This window comes from Orycteropus afer, unplaced genomic scaffold, assembly GCF_000298275.1.
Source record: "Orycteropus afer afer isolate SDZICR_OR568_19922 unplaced genomic scaffold, OryAfe1.0 scaffold00022, whole genome shotgun sequence".
NCBI lineage: Eukaryota > Metazoa > Chordata > Mammalia > Tubulidentata > Orycteropodidae > Orycteropus > Orycteropus afer.
Window position 1 is genome coordinate 19,139,158 of NW_006921609.1, and position 6,994 is coordinate 19,146,151.

Here is a 6,994-nt window from a genome sequence, read left to right on the forward strand (position 1 = left end):
ACTCGACAGCACATAACAACAACAACAATGGAATGGCAAGGAGCTGTGGTAGCATAGTGCCTAAGGCAATTAACTGATAACTAGAAGTCTGGCTGTTCAAACCCACTCCTCAGAAAGAAGGTTGGGCAATCTACTTCTGTAGTGATACTGCCTTGGAAACCCAAGGAGGGGCACTATAAGTTAGCACATAACAACAACAACGACAATGGAATGGTAAAACTGACCAATCTGTACATTAGAGTTCCATATACCTTATTTATATTATTAACAAGCTATCTAATCCTCTTGGTAGGCCATAAGCACCTCACATATGCATAGTCCCACCCAGTCATGTGGCAGGAGTCACAAAGTCTTTGGCTAAAAGAGGCACATTGACCAATTTACTGTACCACAAAGAATTTATTTTTGGGTAGAAGAGGCACACTGACCAATTTACTGTACCACAAAGGTATTATTGTAAATGTTAGTCATATCAACAAAATACCTTCACAATTGACCAAACAATTGAAAACCATGGTTTGTTGTTGTGATTACTGTTGTTAGATGTCATTCTGTTGGCTCCAACTAATAGCAACCCTATGTACAACAGAATGAAACACCGTTTGGCTATACTCCAGCTTCACAATCCTGGCTTCACCTGAACTCATTGTTGTAGCCACTGTGTCAATCCATCTCATTGAGGGCCTTCCCCCTTTTCACTGATGCTCCATTTACCAAGCATAATATCCCTCTCAAGACAATGGTCCCTTCTGACAACATGACCAAAGTAGGTGAGATGAAGTCTGGCCATTCTCACTTTCAAGGAGCATTTCAGCTGCACTTCCTCCAGGACAGATTGTTAGTTCTTCTGGTAATAGTACTTTCAATACTCTTTACCAACAGCACAACTCAAAAGCATCATCTCTTCCTCAGTCTTCCTTATTCATTGACCAGCTTTCACATGCATATGAGGTGATTGAAAATACCATGGCTTGGGTTAGGAACACCTTAGCCTTCAAAGAGAAATTTTTGCTCTTCAGCTCTTTAAAGAGGTCTTTTGCAACTGTCATATGCAATACATCATCTAATTTCTTCACTGCTGGTTCCATAGGTGTTGATTGTGGAACCAATTAATATGAAATCTTTGATAACTTCAATATTTTCTCCATTTATCGTGATGCTGCTTATTAGTACAGTTGTGAGGACTTTCATTTTCTTTATGTTCAGGAGTAATCCATACTGCAGACTGAAGTCTGCAATCTTCATCAGTAAGTGCTTCAAGTCATCTTCACTTTCAGCAAGGAAGGTTGTGTTGTCTGCATATTGCAGGTTGTTAACGGGGTCTTCCTCCAATCCTGATGCCATGTTCTTCTTCATATAGTCCAGCTTCTCAGGTTATTTTCTCAGCATGCAGATTGAATAAATATGGTGAAAAGATCCAACCCTGACACACTACCTTTCTGATATTAATTCATGCAGTATCTACTTGTTCTGTTTGAATTATAACCTCCTGGTCCATGTATAGGTTCCTCGCAAGCACAATTAAGTGTTCTCGAATTCCGATTCCTCTCAATGTTATTTACAATTTGTTATGATCCACACAGTTGGATGGTTTTGTGTAGTCAATAAAACACAAGCAAACATCTTTCTAGTATTCTTTGCTTTTAGCCAAGATCCATCTCACATCAACTATGATATCCCCATGTCCCCTTTTGAAACTACCTTACATTTTTGGAAGTTCCCTGTCAGTATACTGTTGCAAACATTTTTGAATTATCTTCAGCAAGATTTACTGTCATGTGATATTAGTGATATTGTTCAATAATTTCCACATTCTGTTGGGTCACTTTTCTTTGGAATGGGTACAAATATGGATCTCATACAGTCAGTTGGTCAGGTATCTGCCTTCCAAATTTCTTGGCATAGATGAGTAAGTGCCTCCAGTGTGGTAGCCATTTATTTAAATATCTCAGTGAGCATTCTGTTAATTCCTGGAACCTTGGCTAACCATAATTTAGCCAAATTGACAGGTAAAATCAGCCATCATTGTAGCTAAAAGCTATTTGAAGTTGCTAAGATTCTTTTCAACCTTTTGTAACTATAAGACAGTGGATCTTTAACATCTGGAAGAATTTCTTTAAATTTCACTTTTAATACCCATTTCACTACATATATTCAATATTACTTTATGGGAAAGTATTGGAAAACATCCTAAATCCTTAGAAAGATTTGCCTCAATCTATCAGTTTACTCTCTGCTATAAGAATACCAAAATTTCACTGATACTTTAATGAAAAACTGAATATAATCACATAATAATTGAAGTATAAGTGTTATTTAATCTTTTACTTGTACCAAACAATGATATCCTGTATTGATGCACAATTGAAGCCTTGTGTAAAGGAAAAATAAAGTGAAACTGGCAAATTCTGGTTTCTAGGCTAAACCAGAAAAGAATAAAATCAATTGTAGGTAATTTCAGCTTCCTGCTCTCACAGAACCAAAATCAGAACTCATCTTCTTAAAGCCATTTTATTTGTCTTGGCACGGGTGGGGAGAGAACACTGTAAGTTCAATTTTAAATCAGAGACCTGCATCTCAAGTGCATGAGGAGAAAGACTTGGATTGCCATGATTTAGGCTATGTAAACTATAAAAATCCCTATCAGATTCACTATACTTAAATAATTAGAGAGAAATCAAGAAATTATACCACAGTTCTTCTCAGAAAGGTGTAAAGAAAATACTCCTTAGCATTGTTGAAAAACTCAAATTTCAGGATTATTTAAAATCCATTTTTAGTATTTACAAAGAACAGAAATTAGGGACTGTCATGAATATTCAAGACCTAAGCAACATGATGAATATAATAGCAGTATAGGGAGCTCTGGTGGCACAGTGGTTAAGAACTTGGCTGCAAAGTAAATGGTTGGCAGTTCCAACCCACCAGATGCTCCTGTAGGAGAAAGATGTGGCAATCTGTTTCCTGAAAGATTGACAGTCTTGGAAACTGTGGAGCAATTCTATTCTGTCCTACAAGGTCACTATGAGTCAGAATAGATTCAGTGGCAATGGGTTTAATAGCAGTATGGCAAACATATTAAAAGGATAAACCCTGATGATCAGAAAAACAAAATAAGAATTGTTTTATGATGAGAATTTATGAAACTAGAAAGAGAAGAGAAACATATAAATTTAGATTATTTCCCTAGCAAAAGGCAACTAATTCCCAAACCCTTTCAATTATATCCTTGATTTTGTCAGCCTATACAGATTTGGGTGAAGTAAATACTATAATCTCCTAAAAACTATTTCTAGTAAACTTTCAATTTTTTTGTAGGAGTTGATCTTCTCATTAAATTAGAATTCTTTTGTTGTTGTGCTTTGATTTTTGTTTTCTTATTGAATACCCAAATTTATTCCTCTTTATGGATGTAAAACTGATTAAAAATAGATACAGTTTCATACTCAAGGCATGTATGCCTTATATTTATTAGTTCACTAATTTAATCTTCCCTACTGTCATTAGCACATTATAGATACAGAAAGAGACAATTTTCTTGTGTTTGTATTCTTTTAACATAACAATAGTATATATGATGTCAAAATAAACTTTTTTTTTCACTTTACATAGAAAGTAAAATCTGAGCTGAACATTGGAAAATATATAGGAGTTGGCCTAGCTAAGGGAGCAAAGCATGAAGAAGCTTTTGCAGGCAGATAGAACTTTTGCACAGAGGATAGGAGAAAGAGAGAGAGAGAGAGTAAATAAATGAGAATGATGCATTTTAGCAACTGAAATTTGTTAGAGAATTAATAAAAGAGCTAACAACTCTGTCCTGGAAGAACTGCACCCAGAATGCTCCTTGGAAGCGAGAATGGCCAGATTTTGTCTCAACTACTTTGGTCATGTTGTCAAAAAAGAGCATTCCCTGGAGAAGGATATCATGCTTGGTAAAGTGGAGGGTCAATGAAAAGGGGAAGGCACTCAACGAGATGGATAGACACAGTAGCTGCAACAATGGGCTCATATTTAGCAAGGATAATGAGGCTAGTACAGGACTGGGCAGTGTTTCGTTCTGCTGTACATAGGGTCTCTATGAATCAGAGACAACTCGACAACACCTAACAACAAGAACAAATATGTAAGTGTAGCCACAGAAAAGATTTGGAGATATATGCTACAGTTGTGTCATGAAATATTTTGAAGGTCATGATTGAAGGTATATAAATTTCCCTGTAGACCACTGGAGAAACATTAAAAGAATTTAAGGAAGGACATTTGCATTTTCAGAATGGTTACAGTGTTGAAAACTGTTTAGAAGGTTGTTGTTGTTGTTGTTATGTGCCATCGAGTCGGCCCCGACTCATAGCGACCCCTCCTTGGGTTTCCGAGGCAGTATCACTACGGAAGTAGGATTGCCCAACCTTCCTTCCGAGGAGTGGCTGGTGGTTCTAAAATTAGGGAATTTCATTATAAGACCTTTTTTCTTTGAGAAGGTAATAATCATAAGTTCCTGGGGCATAAAAAAAGGTATAAATGAAGTAGCAGTTTTAAAAGATACAGTGGAAATGAAGTCAATAAGGCTTAGTAATAATTTGGGATGAGAAAGAGAGAGAAGAAGTCAAATATGATTAATAAATATCTTACTTCTGTCATTAAATGATTAAAGAACATATTGTATAGAAAAAGAACAAAGATTGAGGTGAAGAAAATAAGGTATTATGGTTTTAGATGCATTGAGTTTGATGCATCTCACTCCATCAATATTTGGTTGTGGAATTGTTTAATGAACAGGTAAGTGCACAGGTCTGGGGGCCATGAGATATGTAGGAACTGGATATATACAGGTTTGAGAATTATCTGCTTATAGATAGTTCTTTATCCATCAGAGTAAATGTAATCACCTAAGAAGAAAGAGAATCTTAGATGAATACCATAGTTCCTATATTCAATCAAAGAGAAGTTTATTAAAAAAAAAAGAGGAGAGAGAAAATTATTGATACAGGATATCTTGAGGATAAAAAGACATAACTGTGTGTGAGAGAGAGGTGTTATAAATGCTAATGGAAGAATTAGCTTTCAGGAAGAAGTGAACAAATTCCCAAGAGCTACAGAAAAAATTAAGCAAGGTTAGAATGTGGAGAGTTTAGAACTCTCATACACTGCTGGTGGGATGGTAAAATGATATAACCAATGTGGAATATGGTATGGTGTTTTCTCAAAAAGGTGGAAATAAAAATACCATTTGATCCAGCAACCCCATGACTAGGTATATATCCTAAAGAAGTGAGATCTTGGATGTGAATAGATACATACACACCCATGTTTATCGTAGCATTATTCACAATAGCAAAGAGATGGAAGCCACCTAAGGGCCCATCAATGGAAAAATGGATAACCCAACTATGGTATAAACACACAAAGGAATACTATGCAACATTATTAATGTACATTCCAAAAAACACCTTGCAATGTGGATGAAATTTGAAGTCACTATGCTAGGCAATCATAGAAGGACATATACTGAGTGAGTCTATGATTATAAAAAGACAAGGAAAGATTTACACATGGGAGAAAATGTGTTGGTTAAGAGGGATGGAAGGCAATGGGAAGGAATAGTTCTAGCTAGGAAAAACACATGTAATGATTTGGGTGAAGGGAAGGGCAATATACCAAAACTAGGTGACCAGCACAATATTACTAAGAAAAAGGAAGACATGGAGAGGTGTACAAGAGGTACACAAAGAAACACATGAAAGATAACCAATGGAAGAAGTTGAAAGAGAGTTGTTACCTTGTAGGGATTTCAATTAATGTCAGGCAACAAAAATGTATGAAATATTAAGTGGAAAATGAATTTGCCCTGTAAACTTTCACCCAAATCACAATAAAATGTTTTTTTTTTTAAAAAAAAAAAAAAAGAAAGAAAGAAAAGATCAAGCAAGGTCAAGAAAATGAAAAATATTTTAGATTTTTAAAGAGGGTGTCATTGTCATTGGATTTTCTGTGCTAATGCTGCTCACAGTTGATAACAAGGAGGCCTGTCACAGCAGTATCTTGGAAAGACCTAAAAATGAAAACATGAAGTATGACTGCCTGGGCCAATGAAAATTATAGGAAGGAGACATGCTGTGAGCAATGGCTGCTCCCATAAGACAGAAGCCTAAAAGATCATGAGAATATTGACTAAATGGACAAAACATTCTAAGGCTTCTAGGGATCATGTCTATTGATAGAAATACAAGGGGCAAAACTTTCTAGAGGAATCTCTTCCTATGGAATGGAAAGGCAAACAAGACAATGGGTAATGCAAGATTTGGAATAGAATAAAAAGAATGTCAAGGAAGGAATAAACAGAAATCAAACTTAGAGAAGGGACCAGGAATCTTGTTCTTCATAGGGGAAATAAAAAATTCTCCTGAACTTGCTATTTATTTCAAAATTTTCATGGCTATTATTTCTGTTTGTTGGTTGGTTGATCTGCTCAGTAGTTTTTTATTATTGCTAGCCTGTGTAATTGATATGGGCATTCAGAGAATGGAGGTATTTGAACATGCTGATTGGATGTACCCAATGTGACCTCAACTGGAGGCTTTTATAATGGTTAGGCAAGAGCAAAGCCAAGAAATCCCTTAGGATACATTTTTTCTGAAGTCTCATCTAAAGGCTTAGTGTGTTCATTAAGGTTTCTATACCCTGCAGGTTCAGAACACCAATCTCTTCCATCACAGTTCAACTTCCAGAATCTTTGTTCAGTTCATAGGCACCACTATCTTTTATATTCTGGTCCTCTTAGAATCTTGAAATGTGCATAACTGTTAAAATGTATTTAAAAAAAGTATTCAAAGACTCCAGGGATGCCCGAAGTAGCAAGCGGGAAGAGCAGGAGAAAGGGGATTAAAAGCCAGGAAGCCAGAGAGAAGAGCAGTCAGCCGAAGGGATTAGGTGAGGAGAGGCAACTCAGGCCCTCCCAGAGTCGCAGGCCGGAAGAGCAGGAGAAAGGGGATAAAAA